At 42.1% G+C, this 22,405-nt stretch overlaps 1 long non-coding RNA gene across 1 annotated transcript in view; it reads right to left on the minus strand.

Moving 5' to 3' along the window:
- Positions 1-936: 936 nt before the first annotated feature.
- The window catches only part of LOC132396760 (uncharacterized), a 69,820-nt gene continuing 48,351 nt past the window's right edge, over positions 937-22,405 (minus strand). The window contains exon 3 of the long non-coding RNA XR_009513103.1: positions 937-2,215. This is a non-coding gene — a long non-coding RNA (uncharacterized LOC132396760). The remainder of the gene's footprint in view (positions 2,216-22,405) is intronic.

Genomic DNA, 22,405 nt, shown 5'->3' on the forward strand with positions numbered 1-22,405 from the left:
ATTCTGCAGGCAGATAGAACCTTATTTTAACATTTCAGCCATATTCACAGCTGGATTTCTATCCAAGAACGAAGCAAGCAAGCCTGAGTCTTATCAATTGGTTCCTTGCAGGATCTGTGACAAGAATATTCCTTTCACATTGTTAAGGGTACTATTAATGGAGTTTATTGTAGCTGTAGCTGATTTTCCATTTTGCATGACGGCGTCTTCTCACCATTTGGAGCATAACTTGTTACACATCATGTTTATTTCTATTTTTAAATCCTTCTATAGTACAATGGCTGCACTAGACTTCAAGTAAGAAAGTCTGATATTGATCATAATCCTAAATTACATTAGAAAGAATAATCAGAATTGCTATTCAGGCAGAAATTCCCTTCCATGTGTCATCAGTCCAAATAAAAATGGTAATATATTTAATATAAAACAATTAAATCATAAAGTAGCATGTAAAATCCATTACCTTGACCTTTATCGACACAATTAAATCAAAAGTATCGGTCCATGCGACAGTAGGTGCATACATTAAAACAATAGCACTTCAAGCTGGAAAACACATTCTAGCCAATGAAAGTCTATTTTTTTGAAGCATTATCATTCTGAATATGTCAGAAGCCAAGGCAGCTAATCTGTTATCAGTGAGCTTCCAGGAACCAATAACTGATCATTCTGTTCCTCTCTTGAGGCTGGTTGAATGATGTGGATGGTAATATTACCCTGCATGTCAGTGAATAGTGCCATGGAATCTTAACGCTCACCAAGCAGGTTCATATTCAGATTTATTTATTACATGTACAGTACATCAAAACATACAGTGAAATACATCATTTACATTAGAAACTAACACACCTAAGGATGTGCTGGGGCAGCCAACAAGTGACACTACACATTCTGGCACCAACGTAACATCCCCACAATGCTTGGCAGAACAACACAGAATGTAACAAAATAAAACAAAACATGCAAGAAAACAACAAAACAAGCCCCTTTCCTCTCTCCACACCACAGGGGCCCTGTTAAATAGTTCATTTGAAATGGGATTGTGTACAGAATTATTTATACTAGTTACTACTATTCAAAACATCATGTTTTCTGACCCTGAGCAATTTTTATAGATGTACTTTTGAAAGCATCCCATCTGTATGTAAAACAGCTCAATGTGACAGCTGCTCTACCCAACACAGCAAGAAGTTGCTCAGGGTAGTGAATGCAGCCAGTCCATCATGCAAACCAGCTCTGCCTCCATTGACTCCCTCCACACTTAGCACTACATTGGAAAAGTAGCCAACATAATCAAGAATCCCCTTCACCACAGATGTACTTTTTTCACTCCCCTCCTGTTGGGCAGAAGATACAAAAGCTTGATAGCACATACTTCCAGGCTCAAGGACAGCTTCTATTACTGTCACCTACCTCTTTTATGTTTAAAGATGAAATCAGGATCTTCTAATCTACCTTGCCCCGACACTTGCACGCTAATTGTCTATCTGCACTGCACTTTCTCTGTAGCAGGACCATTATATTCTGCATTCTGGTTTCCTCTTTACTACCTCAGTGTACCTCTGTATGGAGTAATCTGTCTGGAAGGCACACAGACTGAAGCTTTCCTTTGTTTCCCAGTATTTATGACAATGATAAACCATTTCTAATTCATTGAAGTCATAGCCACAAAATGCTGGAGGAACTCAGCAGGCCAGGAAGCATCTATGGAAAAGAGTAAACCATTCGCATATCACCTACTACCTTGTACTTCTTCCACTCCTCCCCCCACCTTCTTACTCTGACCTCATCTCTTTTTTCCAGTCCTGATGAAGGGTTTTGGCCTGAATCATCGACTGTTTACTCTTATTCCACAGATGCTGCCTAGCCTGCTGAGTTCCCCTAGTATTTTGTGTGTATTACTTTGATTTACAGCATCTGCAGATTTTCTCGTTTCTAATTTATTGAGTTGTATTTCAGAATAATGAGGCACCTTTCTCTTCTGTCTTTCTCTCTCAGAAACAAATATACAGTTCCTTCAATCCACTCTTTCTCACACGCAATTACATGAGTCTGTTTTATTCTCCTCTCTTTGAATAGAGGAATTTCAAATCCAAGATTATCCAAGTGCTTCCTTTGTTTATTCATTCTGTAGATCTGAGGGATCATATCAGGGCTGATGAATCTTATTCCATTTAAAGCACCAAAATCTTTGCTTTCACTCATAAAACCCTAACTTGAACAAAGACAAAGAAAATGGGTTATTAAATAAATTAAAATTTTGGTTTGATCTTTTTCATGAAAAACATAAATTGACAATTAGTGATTATCTGCTGAGGGAGTGAGGAACTAGACAGTGCCAGGATGAGCTCCAATATTTTCTTTTCAATTATTCTTATTATTACTTATATAAGGAAGTAATCCATGCAGGATTTGGGTCAGATACGAGATATCAAGGCAAGTTAGCAAGGAATTAACTGGGTTTCAGCACATTATGAATTGATCCCTTACGTGGATCTTACCTCATTTATTACTTGGCCCCAGTGTATCTTAGAAAGATGGTCCAATTTATTGTTCAGAACATTGCCATTGTCCCTACTGAGGTTCCAGCACCAGAAGTAATAGTAAGAATTACTAACAATCAGAAGTTAAATTGATATGTTATTATCTGATTCGTTATAACATCTTAGAAATATTGACCTGGAAAATTTAATTATGCCTGAATTACGTTCACTGCGTCTTCAGATAAAGTCTCGTCATAAGGTATCTTCGGCAATTACTGCACCATATTTTGTTCAAACTCATATACAGCTAAGAGACATTGAATTTCAAGTCCATAGCTATTTTAGCTGGCCAAGTCAATAGAATGTTAAAGGTATGCTGACCTTTACTATTTGAGACAATCAGCTCAAGTATCAGGAAGCTAAGTTGTAGCATTATAAAACTCTGTTTAGGCCATGTCTGGACTACTGCTTTCAATTCTGATTGCCCCATTACAATATGGATGTGAAGGCTTTGAGAGGGTACAGAAGTGGTTTACATGATGCTGCCTGGATGAGAAGATAAATGCTAGGAGTAGAGAATGGACAAACTAGTGGAGGAACAACACCTAGATAGCCTCCAACCTAAAGCCATGAGTATTAATTTCTCCTTCCAGTTAAGAAATTTCCTCCCCCTTCTCTCTTCTTCTCCCCTATACTCTGGCCTCTTACCTCTTCTCCTCACATGCCTATCACTTCCCCCTAGAGCCTCTCCTTCTTCCCTTTCTCCCATGGTCCACTCTCTCCTCCTATGAAATTTCTTCTTCTCCAGCCCTTTACCTTTCCCACCCACCTGGCTTCACCTATCATCTTCTAGCTGGTCTCCCCTCCCCTCCCCACGCCTTTTAATTCTAGCACCTTCTCCCTTCATTTCTGAAGAAGTGTCAAAGCTTGAACTGATGGCCATTTATTCATTTCCCTAGATGCTTCCTGCCCTGCTGAGTTCCTCAGCATTTTGTGTGTGTTGCTTAGGGTAGTCGTTCTATTTGGTGTGATGGAGGCAGAGGGAGACCTGATGGAAGTTTATAACATTATGAATTACTGTTGAAATGTCTAACAATAGAGAGCATGCATTTAAGGGAAAATGGGGACAGTTTAAAGGAGATGTGCGAGTCAACAATTACTCAGACAGTTAGTATGCAGAAAGAGCTGCCAGGGGTGGTGGTGGAGGAAAAGTTAATAGAGACATCCAAGAGTGTTTTAGATAGGAAGATAAATATGCAAACAATGGAGGGACATGGACCATGTCTAGGCAGAGTGGACTGTGTATCTTTAGCTTAGTTATTTCAGCACGTCATGATGAGCTGAAGGGCCTGTTATTCTGTTAACTGTTCTATGCTCCTACCAATATTTATCTAGTTTCACTTACATATATCTGACAATTAAACCTCCAGTATGCTTGGAAATAGGTAATTACTGGCGGTGCCAGTTTGAGGGATTGGTAACCAACTCTTGCTCTTATTGTCATGTGTTCTTGTATTCTATCGCAGGGGTTCCCAAAAATGGACAACTTACAGATGTTTGGGTTGTATCACATCCTCTCAGTCGAGACTCATAACAGTCTGACGATTCACAACATCACAATTAACGTTAAACATTCAAAATTAAACAGTTAGAATAAGGCAACAGATAAGTTAATCAACAAAATCAATCTCTATTGCGACAAGGCAATATGCATTTGGAGAACATCCATCACCAATTCATGTCAACAACAGAACTGACTATGAGCTGGTTGATTAGAATTTGGAGACCTTCCCAGTTAAGGCATTATAGGGAATAGAGCAATGGCACCAGCTGGCAGATCACTCAGATAGCTGTCAACTGACATGATTTGGAAGACTGACTTATTTGTGGATGGTGTAGAATGTGGGTATAATGGTAATGATGGGATGAAGCCAGGAATATGTGCATTCAGAAGGAGTGTATGCAATAATCTCAGCAAGTCAGGTAACATTTATGGAGGGAAGTAAATAGTTGATGTTTCAGGCTAAGACCCTTCATCAGTCCTGATGAAGAATCTTGGCCTGAAATGAAAATTGTTTACTTCCTTCCATAGATGCTGCCTAATTTGCTGAGTTCCTTGAGAATTTTGCGTGTGTTGCTCAAGAGTTCCAGCATCAGCAGAATCTCTTGTGTTCAGTGCAACATCTAGTGTAAAGAGGGATGAAGTTGTTGAGAGTGTTTCCGAAATTAGATTAAAAGATGTGCGTGGAGAACATCCATGGAAAGTTTATAATCAATGATAATATGATCCATGGAGAAATAAAAACTCAGCTCCAATGGAACTGTGGCTAACCAGTTAAGGATAATATAACAGCATTGCAAGAAAGGATTAAGTTGAAACCGTCACTAAAAAAACACTTAAGCCTTAGCTTTGGAAGAGCTTTATAAATCAGCAGGTTTTTTATAAAAACTGATAAAGAGAGTGTAAAAATTCAACAGTGAATTACAAGAAATATGAGAATGGAATACCTTTCAAAAGCATAGAAATGAAAGCAGATATATGTCCTTTCGAGGCAGAAACAAGGGAAATTATAATTGGAAGTAAGGAAATGACGGCGATGTTAAACAAATATTTTGTGTCTGCCTTCAGAATAGCAGACACAAAATATACAATGGAAATTGAGTGGAATCTAAGGTCTACAGTGCATGAGGCTCTTAAAGTAATTAATATTAATGAAAAAATTACTAGGGAAATGAATGAGCCTCCAAGTTGATGAGCTAAGTGGCTGGTATTGGTTCATTTTCACTAAGAGCATGGAGCCGTGCATCAGATTGGTGCTAGAATTTCCCGTGCTCCTGATATTTCACACTTGACTTCAGGCAGGAATTCTCTGTGCCCATTAGCCTTTCAATCTAAACTATCGCAGTGATTATTGCCATGGGGCACAGGAAAATAAGGGGAGATCCCATTGAGGTACACACAATTAAGAGAGGTATAGGTAGAGTGAAAGTATGCAGAATTTTTCCCCTCAGGTTGGATGAGACTAGAACAAATAGTCATAGGTTCAGGGTAAAAGCTGAAACAGTTGAGGAGAATCTGAGGGGAGCTTCTTCACTCAGAGGGTGGTTTGTGTGGAATGAGCTGCTATCGGAAGTGATAGATGTAGGTTCAGTTGTAACATCTGAGAAAAGTTTGGATAGGTGTATGGATGAGAGAGGCGTGGAGTGCAGGCAGATGAGATTAGGTAGAAAGCCAGGCTATCATGGACTAGATGGACTGAAGGTCCTTTTGCTGTACTGTAGTGCTCTTTGACTCTTTGTCCCCATCTGAGGAACTGGCATGCAGAAATGTTTTCTTTCATGCTAGGTTTATGGAATCAGAATCAGTTCTATTGTCACTGGCATACAGTGAAAGGTCTCAGCCCAAAACGTCAACAGTGCTTCTCCTTATAGATGCTGCCTGGCTTGCTGTGTTCCATCAACATTTTGAATTTCCAGCATCTGCAGATTTCCTCGTGTATAATGTGAAATTTGCTGATTTGTAGCAGCAGTACAGTGCAAGGAAATAAAATCACCGTAATTTAAAAAATAATTTATGAAGTGCAAAAAAAGGTGATAATGAGTTAGTGTTCATAAACTATTCAGAAATCTGATAGTAGAAGGGAAGAAGCTGTTCCTAAGTTATAGTGAGGTTCTTCAAGCTCCTGTACTTCCTTCCCAGGGGTAATAGCAAGAAAAAAGCTGTCATAGATGTGAGGGTCTTTAGAGATGGATGCTGCCTTAGGGTTACATTTAGGCCTGATGTTATTGGGGAACAACAATCTTAATTTTAGGGCAACAGGAGCAACAGAGCTCTTCCTACAACCTCCACCAAGGCAATAAACAGTAGGTTCAGTCAAATCCTGTTAATAAGGTAACATCACAGACTGGTTATGCAATCTCAATGGGATCTCCTGCCTCTGTACCATGGATAAGGTATCACCTATCACCACACTAGCCTCCGAGTCCAGCACATAATTCGCTGTAACTTCCAATGGGACCTCACCACCAAGCACATTTCCCCCCCTCCCAGCCCCCAACAAATTCCTGCTTTCCACAGGGCTTGCTCCCTACATAACTCCCTTGTCCATTCATCCCTCCCCACTGATCTCCCTCCTGGCACTTATCCTTGCAAATGGAACCTACTCCCTCACTACCATTCAGAGCCCTAAACCATCCTTCCAGGTGAGGCAACACTTGACTTATGAGTCTGCTGCGGTCATTTACTGTGTTTGGTGCTCCCAGTGTGGCCTCCGGTATATCGGTGAGACCCAACATAAATCGGTAAACTGCTTCTCTGAACACTTATGGTCCATCAGCTAGCAAAACCGAGATCTCCCAGTGACTACCCATTTTAATTCCACTTCTTATTCCCATTCTGACATGTTAAACCATGGCCTGCTCTACACCACGATAAGGCCATACTCAGGTTGGAGGAGCAACACCTTATATTCTGTCTGTGTGGTCTCTAACTTGATGGCATGAACATTGATTTTTTGAACTTCAGATAATTGCCACCCCTCACTGCCTTCACCTTTCCCCCTTGTCCTTCTCTTACCTTATCTCCTTGCCTACACCCTCTGGTTCTCTTCCCCCTTTGCTTTCTTCTATGGCCTTTTGTCCTCTCCTATTAGATCCCCCCTTTCTCCAGCCCTGTATCGTTTTCACTAATCAACTTCCCAGCTCTTTACTTCACCCCTCCCCCACCCTGGTTTCACCTATCACCTTCTGTTTCTTCCTCCCCTCCCCTACCTCTAACTCTGACTTCTCATTTCTTTTTTCCTAAGTCCTGATGAAAGGTCTTGACCTGAAACATCGACTGTACTCCTTTCCATATTTGGCCTGTTCAGTTCCTGCAGCATTTTGAATGAGTTTCATGAAGATGTGAGGACATAAGTCATTGCCACCCTAAAACCTTTTATTCTCATTATTCAGTTTACCACTTGCGGAGTCCAATTTAATGCATGAATATTGCAGATCTGGCAAAATACCCACATTTCATTTGAACTGTGTCATTTCTGAAAGCTAAGTAAGAGAAACTGGATACATTTGCACCTCATCTTTTAAAAGGATAACTTTGCATGATACTGAGAGCACCTATCAATCAGCTCCAGGGTGGAGACTGGCTTGGCCGCTCCCATGCACAATCCACCTCAGCTACCATCAGTTCTACATCCAGGGATGTCATAATGTATCCAGAAACCATACCCATGATAAGTTTGTGCCTAACTATGTAACCTGCAACATTTAATTTTCAAGGAAAAAAGAATAAGAGCTAAATTCCACATTGTATGGCCCCCACCTGCAGACACCTCCAAGTCCCCACCCAGCTAACAGGAAACACCTGAAATTTATTTCCAACTCTTGACCTGCAGCCTATTTAACCCTCGCTCTCATTCACAGCTTTTGTTAACTCATTGAACCGGCTAGCCTCAACCGGTTGCTCCTAGCTCCTTGCGTGTGTTTAGTACCTGTTCTCTTTTGCTTTATGGCTTGTTATTTTGTAGGTTATTATTAAAGTTATCACTTTAATTGTCTCCACTGCTATGAGTTTGGTTCAAGTTTCCTCTAAAGTTCCTGACAGGATGAGTAAACCAATGATTGCTGGCCTAAAGGAAGTTGTTTGTCAACAAGAGCACACAACCCTGAAGCTGTAGGAAACATTTGACCATTTGCTGTCCTCTCTCAACCAACTCTCCATCTTGATACAATAAACCCTCATCATTCAACCTCCTCTCTTGGAGCCCCAGATTCCGGTGCCCAGATGCTTTGATGTACCCCCCAGCACGATGCCACAACTTCTTGTCCCAGTGCATTATGCACTTTGAGCTTCAGGCATCTTGGTATTTTATGGACCAAGCCAAGATTGCCTTCATCATCTCTCAGTGCAGCTGGCCTATTACCATCGTGGCCTCTTGGAGGGCCTCTTGGATCAACTGTATTCCCAGGAGATGCCGACCAATCCCAAAAGCCTTCTGGCCCTCCATATTGACAAACCTCATTTAAAACAATCCTCCATTTCTTCAGCCAGACCCCCAGTTCCATTCCCAGAAACATTCTGGCTGAAACATCCTCCTCAGCAATGCCTCCAGAATGCAGACAGTGATGGAGGGCTCCCTTAACGCCCCGAGAATGTGAGCGCTGGTGGGGAAACAAATTGTGTGCCTGACAACTAACATATCAAATGCCCACTGCATCCAGGAAGAGACGAGGAGCCTTTGATCCTACGGCCTCTCATTCCAGCTCCATGGCATTACTCACTCTCCCTGTGCTCCTGCACACCCTGACAACTCTAGGCATGTAGGAAACTCTGTTGGATTCTGGCGCAGCAGCCAACTTTCTAGATGTGACACTGTGTGTGCAGCTTGGACTTCCTACAGAGCCTATCTCACCCATTCTGCATCATAGTCATAAACGGACATCCCTTAGGGACTGCGAAAGTCAGGGGGTGCACACAGCCTGTGTATCAGAGAGCACCACATGACCTCCAATTCCTCCTCATTGACTCACCCAACACTCCTCTCTTTACCCCTGGCTCTCCAACTCATGACCTTCACTTTGCCTGGTCATTTGATGCACCACTGAGTTTGGGACCCACCTGCCCGTAACCTCAGTTGACTTCACCCCATAAATCCATGGAGATGGAGGAAACCTGGACCTCACTACTTAGCCATTGCCTTCAGTAAAAGGGAAGCCAGCACCCTGCCGCCTCACAGCCCACACAGCTGTGTTTTGTCCTCCTCCCAGGCGCCACCCTTCCCTAAAGTCATCTGCTCTCCCTCTCTCCTCCTGTGACCAAAGCCACGAATAACTGCATCACCAAAAAGCTACAGCACAGCTTTGTCTGAACATCTCAGTCTCCAGCTGTGCATGATTCTTCTTTGTCAAAAAAGAAAGATGAGGGTCTCTGTCCCTGCATCGACTGATTTGAACTCAATAAAATCACCATTAAGAACTGTTACCCTCTCTCCTTGATGGATAGTGCATTCAAAACATTCTGCCTGACCCAAATCTTCAACAAGCTGGACTAGGAAGCATGTACAACCTAATCTGTATCCTCTGGGAGATGAGTGGAAGACAGTGTTCATAGCACCCACTGGCTACTATGAATACTTGGTGATGTCTTTTGGACTTTCCAGCCATTTTCCAAGCCTTCATTAAAGAAGTTATCCGACAACATCCTTATTTTCTCCAAAGATCTTCTCAGCCGTGCCTGTCACGTCCATTTAGTCCTTCTGCATCTCCTCAAAAACCAACTGTACTGCAAGTTAGAAAAATGCCATTTCCACATGCCAGTCATTTCATTCATCTCTTCACCCAAGGCATAACTATGAATCCAGAGAAAGCATGCATCTTTGTGGAGTGGCCTCGGCTGTGCTCCCTCAAACAGCTACATTGTTCCTCAGGCTTCTCCAACTTCAACCGCAGCTTCATCCAAAACCACAGCCCAAGCACCTACCTCATCAAGTCACATACATCACGGATAAACTGGTCTGCTGCCACTACAAGCTTTCAAGGAGCTCAAGAGATGCTTCACCACCGCTCCCATTCTCTGCCATCTGAAACCCTCACAGACTTTTTGTGGCAGAGGTGAATGTATATAACCTGGGCACGGCGGCCATCCTCTCCTAGCGAGGACCAGGCAGGAAGGCACACCCCTGTGCCTTCTTTTCGTGCAAGTTCAACTCTGCACAGTGCCATTATGGAGTAGGAGACTGGCCATTAAATGGGTCTTGGAAGAATGGAGACATTGGCTGTTGGAGAAACACAGAGCCCTTCAATGATTCAATAGTTCAGTTCAATATCAGGAAATGTACACAAACTGAAATTCTTTCTCTTCGCAGATATCCGCAAAACAGGAAAAGAAAACCCAAAGGTCGCCCTCCCACTCTCACACACAAAGTAGCAAAAGCATAAAACTTCCCCTACGTGCTCCAGCAAAAGCATCAACCCCTCACCACCCACCATGCAAACAGTAGCAAAGCCCCCAAAGTACTCATGATCTAGAGTCCATCAAAAATTACTCTCCATCCCAACACTTTAACATCTCTGAAAGGCTCTCTCTCTCACCAGTGAGGGAGGGAGATATCGCTCCTGCAACAGTAAGAGGTGAGACCAGCAGCTTGCTGTTTCGATGTTACACTCTGTTGCATTGTTTGTCCGAGTTCCCCGAATGGAGGACCAACAGACTCTCACATCATCCAGAGAGAGAGAGAGAGAGAGAGAGAGAGAGAGAGAAAGAGAGATCGCTCAAGTTCAGGGGCTTCTTTCGACAGCAGCATAAACTGCTTGCTGTCTAGATGTTTCAATCTCCTGTGACACTTCAGTCAACAACATCAGCAAGGAATCGGATCGTCCACGGGGCCACACCCTGAAGGCACACATCTTCCAGGCCACACCTGGAGATATCGAAAGGCCAGGCCACACAGCAAGTCTGAAGCTGAAACGACCACCTGTGAAGAACCATATTTTGAGCTGCAGCTGTAGATCACAGATTCTGACAGAACCCCAGCCACCTTGAAAAGAAAAAGAGACACACGAGAAGAGAAGAATAAGCTGATCTGGACTGACCACTAGAACTTAGTATCCACACAAATGATCCATCAACTCAACCCATGTCAGGCTTACTTGGTCCTCTTCTTCAAGCAATTCATCTTCACCATCTCCTACCAATCTGGCTCCAAGAACATTGAGGCAGTTGCCCTGTCACAACAATTCGATGCAAGTGACCCTCAGCCCATCAATCCAGCCTCGCAGATCCTCACCATGGTCACTTGGGACCTTGAGAACCAGATCTTACAGCACAGCTGACACCCCTGACAACCATGTATAAGTACCAGCAGCTGTGCACTCTGAAGTTCTCCAGTGGGCCCACTTCTCACCCCTCTCCAGCCACTCAGGCATGTATCAGACTCCGGAATTGCTGCAACATTGGTTCTGGTGGACCACCATGATTTCAGATATATGATAGTTTGTTGCTGCCTGCCCTCAATGTGTCCAGTCCAATTCCTCCCAGCAGCTCTCTGAGCTCCTGAGGCCCCTACCAGTCCCTCAACACCCTTGGTCCCACATCGCTATGGATTTCATCATAGGTTTACCACCACCTAGAGAGTCCACAGTGATCATGACAGTGGTAGACCAGTTCTCCAAGGTGGCCCACTTCATTGCCCTCCCAAACTTTCCATCAGCCAGTAAGAAAGTGAAACGAGTTCTCCAACATACAGTTCACTGCCAAGGCTTCTGCCAGAACATTGTCTCAGACCAGAGCACACAATTCATCTTCTGCTTCTAGTGAGCCTTCTGTTCCCTCCTTGGCACCTCACTAAATTTGCTCTCTGGATATCTTTTGCAGAGTTAAAGGCAGTCAGAAAAAGCCAATCAGCAAGTAGAGAAGTTTATCTACTCTGGACTGAGCTGTTGCACAATTTACACGCCACCGCTGCCAGGGGTATGCGACCCATTCAAGTGCTTCGTGGCTTCTATTCCCCATGGAGGAGACAACAGTGGAGGTCTCATCTGCCAGGTCCCTTGTTTGCTGCTGCCAGAATGCTTGGAAGAGGGCATGGGGTCCATCCTGGCTGCTAACTGCACCTGCAGTGCCCAGCCAGACTACTCTGCTCTGGGGACCATGTCTGGCTGTCCACCCAAGATCTGCCCTTGCCCACCAACGACCTCAAACTCCCGCCTCAGTTCATTGGTCCCTTCGAGATTGCCCATCGTATCATACAGTCACATACAGTCTCCAGCTGCAAACACCTGTCAAGATCACATTTACCTTCCAGGTGTCCTGCCCCAAGCCCATTGTTCATGGAACACTTAACTCACCTCAGCCTGTGCCTCGGATGGTGGAAGGTGGTCCAGTGTAGTTGGTTTGCCAGTTGATGGATTCACATAATTGTGGATGGGATGTGCTGTACCTGAGTGACAGGAAAGGGACTGGGAGAGGAGGTCTCGAGGTGCCATCTAGTTTCATCTTGGATCCATTGCCCATCGAGGAGTTCCACTGGAGAGCCCTGGGCTGTTGCATGCCAACCTTAGGAGAGGGGTTCCCGTCCGGCCTGCAAAGGCAGAACGTCCCAGTCTCCACCCAGCTAACCAGAATTACCTGCCACTCATTTTCAACTCATCACCTGCAGCCTATTTAAACCTAGCTTTCATCTGCAGCTCTTGTTCACTCAGAAAACCAGCTATCCTCAACCAGTTGATCCTGGACTTCAGTTACCCTGTTGCTTGTGGTGTTTAGCACCTACTCTCTCATATTTTGTAGCCCCTTGTGGCTTGTTATTTTGCAATTTATTATAAATCGTCACTGCTCCTCTGCATTTCGGTCAAGCCTCCTCTACATTTCCTGACACACATGAAATTGACAAAGACCTGATGGGTCCCTGACATGACAGCAGTTCAGGAGCAGCTACTTTCCTACAACCATCAGGTTCTTCAGCTGACCTGCACAACCCTAATCCTACCTCAGCAAAGTTACCCTCTGGACCACCTTTTGTCTCTGATTTTGATTTTTAACACTGAGGTCTTGTTTTTGCAGGGTTTTTTCTATCAATTCTCTGTTGTATAATTTAGGTGCAATTTAAATTTCGTGCTTTAGTTGTTGCTGCTGGCATGTCTGTGATGCCACTGCAAGTAGACTTTTTTATTGTGCCTGAACTTCACTGTAATTGAGTACATGATAGTAAACTTGACTTCACTTCATTTTTCTTGACAATTGCAACACCTCTATGTTAGCTACCTCATTGTAAGTTTCTGCAATGTCTGCCAAACTGATCAGTTTTTACATTGTTGTGGTGTGGGACCACTCAAGGCATGTGACTCACTTTATACTTGTTGAAGGCTTTCCTTATTTTTGGAATGAATTTAGTGTGGTTTACTTTTAAGGGCTATCAATGTTTCAAGTGGCTAACAACATTGATAAATATTCTAATAGTTCAGTTTATCCATCAGAGAAGTTTGTTCAGTACTGATAGAGGCAAGATGTTCAAATGTACTGCAGTGTATCTCTCATTATTTTACCCACTCGCAGATAGAAGAAAACAATTTCAGGGGAGATAAGGTGCTGTTTACATGATATTTCTTTATCCCAAACTCTCAAGTGTGATTTACTTTTGAAATACAATTTTCATTACTTCTCTGAGTGATATTTCCCATCTAGTGTCATACTGAAGGTATTTTTCCAATGTGAATGAAGAATCTTTGTAATACTCATTGCCCGGTGGGAATGCAATCTATGCACTCAAGATAATGCACCGGATAAAAGGCCCACTCAATGCATCACCTTCACTTCCCTGTTACTTTCACTCTTTTGGGAATGCACAACACAAAAGTTTATGTTTGAACTGAAAGATGGTGAAAAGTCACTAGAATCTCAGGTTAACCTGAAGCTTTTAGTCTGCATAGTCTTGTATTCCATCAGATGCTGACTTTTAACTACTAGGTTAGCCGGGGGGGGGGGGGGGGGCAGCAGTTACTTACTTCAGCAGAAGTGCCTGCTATGTTGCCATTACTGCCCTCATTGCTGCTCAGTACAGGAACGAAGTGACAATGAACAGTCACAGTTCTGGTATTCAACGGGGAATCCTGCTCAAAGATCAGACGTGAATCTTGGTACAGCAGGCAGAACTGCCACATCACAGTGCCAGAAACCCAAGGTCGATCATGACCTTGGGTGTTGCTTGTGTGGAGTTTGTTTGTTCCCTGTGTGACTACGAGTTGCTTCCAAAGCTTGGGCTTCCCCTCAGATCCCAAAGATCTGCTTGTTGATAGGTTAATCAGTCACTATAAATTTCCCCAAGTGTGCAGGTGAGTGACAGAATGTGGGGAGAGTTACTGAGAATGCTTTTGTTTATTCATTCCAGAGATGTGAGATTTGAAGGCTCAGCCAGCATTTAACCCCCACCATGCAGCACTTGCGTTGCAGACGTACCCACACACACTTAGGGAGGATGTTCCAGGATTCTGACCCATTGACAGTGAAGGAATGTCAATATATTCACCAGTCAGAATGGTGTGTAACTTGAGGGCAACTTCCAGGTCGTGCTGTTCCCTATACTTTTGTGACTCTTGTCCTAACTGGTAGAAGTGAGAGGTTTGGAAGGTGCTGTCTATGCAGTCTGGGTGAGTTGCTGCATACCCTACAGATGGCAGAAACTGTAGGTGGTGGAGTGAGTAAATCGTAGTGAGCAGGGTGCTTATGTCCTGTATGGTGTCAATGTTCTTGAATGCTACTGAGAATGCGCCATGCACTTATCCAGGCAAATGACAGTAGGATAATAGGTAGGCTTTAGGAAGTTGGCGGATGAGTTACTCACTGCAGGACCTTGAGCCTCTGACCAGCTCTGTAGCCATATTGTGTATAGTCACTACAGTTCAGTTTCAACATTGGATCGAATAAAACATCAAATGAATGTGGAGCAAGTGTAAATGGGTGTTGTTGTTGGCCTACACCCATTAGAGTGGTGTGCCTTTTCTCACATTGTATCTTTCTATGACTGTCTGGTGAGAAATCATTTAATGATTGTTGTATTTACTAAACTAACTGATACTAGGCAGGGCAATTACAGCTCCACATCAATTGGGAACTAACTCATATTGTGTGAAAAACTTGCACTCACAGAGCAGTCATGTGCCATGTACAATGGAAAATCTTCCCTGAACCCACATAACAGGGGATTGTGTTAAAGCTTATTTCTTTCCCTTGTATTAAAATATTCTAGAGTAGCTTCAAGATTGCTGATCAGTGCAGTTTTAGGAACGATTATTAAAATATATCTCCTATTTCTGAATAAGAATCTAACCGACCACAAATTTACATAACTGAAAATGACTTTATAATCATCAATTTATAGAGCTATAGAGCAGAGAAACAGACTATTTAACCCAGTGGGTCCATGCTGAGTATCAACCTCCCATCTGTACTTATCCTACCTTTATTAAGTTCTTCCCACATTCTCCTCAGCTCCCACAGATTCTACCACTCATGACACAATAGATGCAATTTACAGTCACCAATTAACATACCAACTTGTATGTCTTTGGGATGTGGGAGGAAACACATGCCTCCACAGTGAGAAACTCCACACAGACAACATCTCAGGTTGGGATTGAACCTAGGTTTCTGACTCTGTAAGGCAGCCGCTCTGCTGGCTGCACCACTGCCTGTCAGATCAGTGAACAGATACTGTATATTGATGTATACTGTATGGTGCATTTAATTAAAGTAGTTAGCAACATGCAAGTTGAATTGATGGTATTAGTAGAGCTGTTGTTGGAATTAATAACTCTGCCAAGAACCAGACCCTAGACGGTGTGATCACAAAACTGGAAATGAAAGGCAAGAATAAATGGCTGAGAGATAATTCGAGAAGACTGACACATAGTTAGCTCAGAATTAAAATAACTTGACAGGCATTTTCAGTGTGTGTATTCGTAGTCCACTTCTGGGGCTAGGCTGACAAGAATAACATGTGCATGGCTGGGTGGTCGCAAGTGACTTGAAAGCAAACAAACCAAAAAGAATTTACAGGAATGACTGGAGTCCAGACTATTTAAACTGCTATTAGCATTACTATTGTATGCAAGTTTTTCTTTGGGCATATTAATACTTCCACTAAGTAAACAAGAGAAGCTTTATAATTTCCCATCCATGTTAACGATGTTCCATTGGAACTATTTTATTATCACAAGTGCGGGGATAAGGAAATCTCATTCTATAATTACTAGACCGCACGTAGTAAATTTAAGACTGTCAGTACTTAAAAGATACAAGAGAACTGATCAAGTGATTCAGATACAGCAAACTGCAAAACTGCAAGTATTAAGCTGAAATTTAACTCTGAGTACACAGATGGATTTAGTCCCCACTCCTCCCAGGTTTCATTTGAATACAGGGACCTCTGCCAAATCTATTATGCTCTGATAAAAGCTACTCAGAAAAGCTGATGGTTCAGCATTTGGCTCACCAGGTGAAGTGTTTCCTGCTCTCCTGACACTCACTAAAGCCCTGGTTCCCATGCTCTCTGAGTCTAGATGCAAGTGTCTCTATCAGAAATGTCAAGTACCCATTTTCCTCCACAGTTCCTCCAGTATTTTGTCTGCTGGTTCCCCAGGGCTGACTGGACCATGGTTTCCGCATTGGTCTGAGATCTACTGAAATTACTATAATCCTAATAAAAGAACTAAATATGGATTTTGAAGAATAAATGTGATTCACGTCCAATAGTCTACAGCAGCCTTTTTTCAACCTTTTTGCCCTGGAGGAAGCCTTGAGATAGTTGTCAGGTCTGAGGAAACCCCTGCATAAAATTATTATATCTACAGCTCATGGTATGTTAGTGTGATCAGTAAATTGTAGATATAGTAATCCAAAAATAATTTTCAAATTCTCTTTTGAGTAGAGTATGAATTTTAGCAAACCTATTTTGAAAAAAGGCAGGTAGTTAAGCTTAGCTTACCTTTCTTGAAATTAATCTCTTTTTTCCCCTTTCATAAATTTTTTAAATTCATAAGAAAATCATAAAAAATTCTGTTAAATAACTGGCTTAAGCAAGATAGGCTTAATTTAATTTAAATGAAGATTATAAATTGATTTTAATTAATGCTATTTACAATGCAAAGATTTATTAACAATGTTGAATAATCTCTACCCAATGATGCAGTGGAGGCTACCTCAGTAAATATATTTAAGACAAGGTTGGATAGATTTTTGTATAGTAGGAGAATTAAGGGTTATGGGGAAAAGGCAGATTGGTGGAGATGAGTCCACGGCCAGATCAGCCATGTTCTTATTGAATGACAGAGCAGGCTCAACAGTCAGATGGCTTAATCCTTTTCTTACTAAGTGACATGATCAGGCTCAAATATAAGCCTAACATGTGAAAATGTGCTTGTTTTTTGCTACGTGAATACTCATTTCTGGGTTGAAAAACATAGAAAAATATAGAAAAGCTACAGCTCAATACAGGCCCTTTGGCTCACAAAGTTGTGCTGTACATGTCCCTACCTTAGAAATTACTAGGGTTACGCATAGCCCTCTATTTTTCTAAGGTCTATGTACCTATTCAAAAGTCTTTTAAAAGACCCTATCGTATCCACCTCCACCACCTTTGCCGGCAGCCCATTCCACGCAGTCACCACTCTCTGAGTAAAAAAATCTCCTCTGCACGTGGTCCTATGGTTTCCACATCCTTCCTATAGTGAGGCGACCAGAACTGAGCACTATACTCCAAGTGGGATCTGATCAGGGTCCTATATAGCTGCAACATTACCTCTTAGCTTCTAAACTCAATCCCACGACTGATGAAGGCCAATGCACCGTATGCCTTCTTAACCACAGAGTCAACATGCGCATCTGTTTTGAGCGTCCTATGGACTCGGACCCCAAGATCTGTCTGACCCTCCACAATGCCAAGAGTCTTACCATTAATACTATATTCTACCATCATATCTGACCTAACAAAATGAACCACCTCACACTTATCTGGGTTGAACTCCATCTGCCACTTCTCAGCCCAGGTTTGCATCCTATTAATGTCCCGCTGTAACCTCTGACAGCCCTCCACACTATCCACAACACCTCCAACCTTTGTGGGTCATCAACCTTGTGAACTTGAGATAAGCACATACGGAATTCAGTTTCAACTGAAATGCGACAATTTCTCTCCTTGCTCTTGACACTCGTTTTATAAGAAAAAAGCCTGCTCAAACATGTTAGAAGTTGAAAACTGCAGCAAAATGTTCTTTGCTTTCCGATGAGCGGCAGGATACTCTGACTTCACAGAAATCTGGAACCTGGGGCAGGTCAGTATATCTCATTTTGAGTACATGATCAGACAGCAGCTCACAAAGTTCGTCCTCTTCTCTCAAGGTCCAATTCTCAGGCTGAGTAGAAGATTCAGAGAAAAGGTCCCTCACCTTGTCATACACTAGGAGGAAGAATACCGTTCCATTTTTACTCAGCAGTTCTTCGAGGTGAGTTTCAATAAGACTTAAAGCTAAGCAGCTGAGTAGAGGTGTGTAAAAATTCCTTCTTTAGAATGAAAATTTCCCTCCAGTTTTCTACTATTCAATAGAGTTTGTTTGCTCCCGTAAGTCAGTCCATGGTACATAATGGGAAGTTGGGGACGGTAATTCAGGAGGGAGAGGCTGATGTCACAGCCCAAGTTAGAAACATAAAAAACCTAAAGCACAATACAGGCCCTTAGGCCTACAAAGTTGTGCCGAACATGTGCCAAAGTTGGACAAATCCATTCAATGCTCAGAAAACGCAGTTCACACTCCTCATCAGCCTACCATTCTCCCCTCTGTGCAATACAACCCTCACTGATTAGCAACGGCCTCCCTATCTCATGTCAGAAACTGAGAATGGACTCAGCCAAATTAACATGGTTCTACTGAACACTGCCATACGGGGCCGAAAGACCTCTAATGAGATTGCTAGTGGGGCTGCTCTATCACTGTCCACCACGTCAAGCACTAGCATCGCACAACGCAGTAAGTTCAAAAAGCAGTTTTTTTAAAATTGTGATCTCTCACAGAACCCCTCGACACCTCTGGCAGAAGCCCAGGGTTCTGAGGAAACCCGGTTGAGAAACCATGGCCAGTCCCGCACCACCAAGGTCTTGATTATTGGAATTTTACTCCCCATTTGATCACTTCAAGATGGCAACAGTGGACAAAAGTATTGGTGACTTGAACTACCCCTGAAATCATTTGCTTTGTTTTTTCTTTATTTCCTAACTTTTCAATCTGTCAGTCTCAGAGGCTCTTTTTTACTTAAACCATGGGATCAACTTACAAACAGTTCTCTCCACTGTCACAAAATGGACATAATTGTTCTATACCCTGGGTTGAGGGAAAAAAACAGAGCAAGCAAGTGGATGTCTGTAAAACAATAAGTCTCTCCTGCTAATTAATAACTCTCCTGTGCCCTCTACATTATCTACAGAGATGTGCCTAATGTTCATTACAGCATTTTCGATTTTTGTTTTGGTTTTCCAGCACTTGAATTTTTATTGATTTCCATACACTTGCTTGACTTCCCCATAAACACTTCTGTGCTGTCTCAATTTCTCTGTCCATTTCACAATATTACCGGTTGCTACTAAATTCCCTCCTGGAATCATCTGCAATTATCTGTGATGGATTCTTTGTCTGAATTTGCCCACAAATAAAAGCATATTCTCTGCCTCTTGTCTGTCAAACATTTCATAGATCCCCCTCATTCTTTTTTTTCTGGTGAAACTAGAGCCAACTCACACCTTTGCTGAGAGGTATTATCAATTAATTCTTACAATTTTCTCTGCACTCCCTCTATATTATTTTACATCACGGAATGCAGAACTGCTTAAAGTGCTACCAGTTTAAGCTTACCGGTCTCTCATACAAGTTGAACATAACACCTTTTCAATTCCTTCCCTTTGAAATGTACTCCCAGACTTAGCTTCCTTGTGGCTTCATTAACTTCCTCACTAGTTTCAGTGAATTATTCACAGTAATTGCTTTGCCCTCCTACATATTTAACCCCATATGATCTAAGCCATGTGTGGCCTACATATCCTTCTTACCCTAGTGCACAATCTCACCCTTACCCAAAGTGGAAATAAATCACCATATGCACGCAGCTTCGGCCAGCTCACATCCATCATTCCCATATTTTGGCAAGTATCTCTGCCTCAACTACAATTTGCTGTCAAATACAAGGTTTGAAATTGCACTTTCAATTTCTGAATTAGTTGATGTGAACAACAGTGATGTTGACACTGGTCCCTGTGCTTTGGTTTTATGTTTTCCAATCTGAATAGTAACAATTAATCCCAATCGTTCGCTTCCCTTTCGAAAACAGCCTGTTATTCATTCAGCTTCTTGCTCCCTGACTCCACATCTTAATCATTTTCAACTCCACTGTTTGGCACCGCATCAGTTATTTTGGAAACTTAAACATGTTACATCTGTCATACCATTGTCTAACGTTTATAGTAGTTCTTCAAAGAATTCAATGATAATAAAGTGTAAAGTTCCTCAGTAATGACTAAGCTCTGAAACTTCAATTATCCAAACATGTATTACTTTATCTCACTAAAATTATTATATGAATGAGTTGCATGGAATTTTGAACTGGATAAAGTTTCTGGATTTAAGGCTGACCGCAACACAATGAGTCACAAACTATCTGTTGCAAATTGAACAATTCTACTAATGAGGTAAGACACAGAAGTTAAATGGGTGATTTTAAAAAAAGATTTAATATGGTGTAGAAACATACCTATCTCTGAAAAGTTGGCAAAGTCTGCTTGTCAAAAACAACCCAGCCACTGTGTGGTTACGTGGATCTGCAATAGAATATTCATTTGCCAATCACACTACTAAAAAATATAGAAAATATATCCTGATGAGGTGTCTTAGTGTGAAACATTGACTGCATATTCCTATTCATGCTGCCTGACTTGCTGAGTTTCTCCAGCATTTTGTGAATATTTTCCTAATACTTTTATTTAACCAAAGCTACTTGATATAAACCTTCTTTGCAATCTTCCATATCACCTATCCAAATCTTTTATACGAACAACAAAACACAAAACTCCCAGCACCAAACCCTGTGTTCACTACTAGTTATAGGCCTCTAGTGTGAGAAACGACCTTTAACCAACAGCCTCTACTTCCTACCATTGGGCCAACTGTGTATCCAATTAGGAAGATCTCCCTGAAGTGGAAAGCAATGTTTGAGGGAATTTTTTTGTTGAGCAGGGGTGCCTGTAGTTAGTGGTGAGCCATGGAGCTGGTGTTGGGACCTTTGTTGTTCAATATTTATAGAAAACAAAGTTAGATTTGAGTGTACAAGGTGTGGCTGATAATATGGATGATACCAAAATGGGTAATACCATGGACTGTGAAGAAGTTATCAAAATTACACAGGAGCAGGCACCAGTCATAGAGTCATTGAGTAATACAGCATGGAAACAGGTACTTTGGCCCACAAGGTGCTTACCAACTAAAATGCCCCATCCAAGCTAGACTCATTTGCCAGCACTTTTCCTTATAATGTCCTGAACCTTTCCAATCCATGTACCAGTCTAAATGTCTTTTAAAAAATTGTTGCTGCACTTGCCTCAACCACTTCTGCCAGCAGCTCATTCCATATAGATTCCACCCATTTTGTTAAAAAAAAATTGCCCCTCAAGTTCCACTGGCAAATTTGAAGGAGAAGATAAAGGAGTAAGTGGAAATACAGAGGCATGAGAGAGGAGCTGACAAAAGTTAATTGGAAGGGGATACGAGCAGGATGATGGCAGAACAGCAATGCCTGGGGCTTCAGGGGCAATTCAGAAGGTGCAGGATAGATACATCCCAATCATGAAGAAGGGAGGGTGAGGCAACTGTGGCTGACAAGAGAAGTTAAAGACAGCAGAAGATGGTAAAGAAGGGCATATAATACAGTAAAAATTAATGGGAAATTAGAAGATTGGGAAGCATTTAGAAACAAATTGAAGGCAACTAAAATGCCATAAGGAGAGAAAAGATTAAATGTGAAGGTAAGCTAGCCAATAAAATAAAAGGGGATACCAAAAGCATTTTCAGATATATAAAGAGTAAAAGAGAGGCAAGAGTGGATATCAGACCTCTGGGAAATGGATTGGTAGTAATGGGGGACAAGGAAATGGTGGATGAAATTAATAAGTATTCTGCATCATCTTCACTGTGGAAGACACTAGCAGTATGACAGCAATTCAGGAATGTTAGGGGTTAGAAGTGAATGTAGTTGTTATTACTAAGAAGAAAGTGATTGGGAAGCTGAAGGTCTAAAGGTAGATCAGTCTCATGGATCAGGCGGAGTGGGTTCTGAAAGAGGTGGCTGAAGAAATTGTGAAGGCATTATATCAATAATTTTCAAGAATCACAAT

Source organism: Hypanus sabinus, chromosome 7 (genome assembly GCF_030144855.1).
Source record: "Hypanus sabinus isolate sHypSab1 chromosome 7, sHypSab1.hap1, whole genome shotgun sequence".
Lineage (NCBI taxonomy): Eukaryota > Metazoa > Chordata > Chondrichthyes > Myliobatiformes > Dasyatidae > Hypanus > Hypanus sabinus.